The sequence below is a fragment of the Mus pahari genome, unplaced genomic scaffold, assembly GCF_900095145.1.
Source record: "Mus pahari unplaced genomic scaffold, PAHARI_EIJ_v1.1 scaffold_6361_1, whole genome shotgun sequence".
NCBI classification, from domain to species: Eukaryota; Metazoa; Chordata; class Mammalia; order Rodentia; family Muridae; genus Mus; species Mus pahari.
The window spans coordinates 69,111-70,154 of record NW_018393357.1 but is presented as its reverse complement, the minus strand read 5'-3'; positions in this window follow the sequence as shown (position 1 = coordinate 70,154).

Here is a 1,044-nt window from a genome sequence, read left to right as displayed (position 1 = left end):
AGGTAGTGTCTGTCTTTGTCCCTTACGTAGTTTTCCTATAAGCAGTAAAATGTAGGGTCCTGTTTGTGTAGCCAGTCTGTTAGTGTATGTCGTTTTATTGAGGAATTGAGTCCATTGATGTTAAGAGAAATCAAACAAAGGCAATTTTTGCTTCCTGTCATTTTTGTTGTTAAAGTTGGGATTCTGTTCTTGTGGCTGTCTTCTTTTTGTTTTGTTGAGGGATTACTTCCTTCCTTTTTCTAGTGTGTGGTTCCTTAGTGTTGGTGTTTTCCCTTTATTATCCTTTGAATTGCTGGATACATGGAAATATATTGTGTGAATTTGGTATTAGCAACAGATCAAGCAATACCTCTTCTAGGTATATACCCAGAAGATGTTCCAACTGGTAAAAAGGACACATACTCCACTATCTTCATAGTAGCCCTATTTATAACAGCCAGAAACTGGAAAAAAAAATGATGTCCCTCAACAAAGGAATGGATACAGAAAATGTGGTACATTTACCTCTCAGCTATTAAACACAATGAATTTATGAAATTCTTAGTCAAACGGATGTATCACAAAAGAACTCACTTGATATGCACTCACTGATAAGTGGATATTAGCCCAGAAACCTAGAATCCCCAAGATACAATCTCCAAAACACAAGAAAATCAAGAAGTAAGGCCAACACGTGGATACTTCATTCCTCCCCAAATTAGGGAATAAAATACCCATGAAAGAAGTTGCAGAGACAAAGTTTGGAGCTAAGACTAAAGGATGGACAATCCAGAGACTGCTCCACCTGGGGTTCCATCACATAATCAGCCACCAAAACAGACACTATTGCATATGCCAGCAAAAACTTACTGAAAGGACACTGATATAACTATCTCTTGTGAGGTTATGCCAGTGCCTGGCAAAGATAGAAGTGGATGCCCACAGTCATCTATAGGATAGAACACAGAGACCCCAATGGAGGAGCTAGAGAAATTACCCAAGGAACTGAAGGGGTCTGCAACCCTACAGGTGGAACAACAATATGAACTAATCAGTACCCCCAGA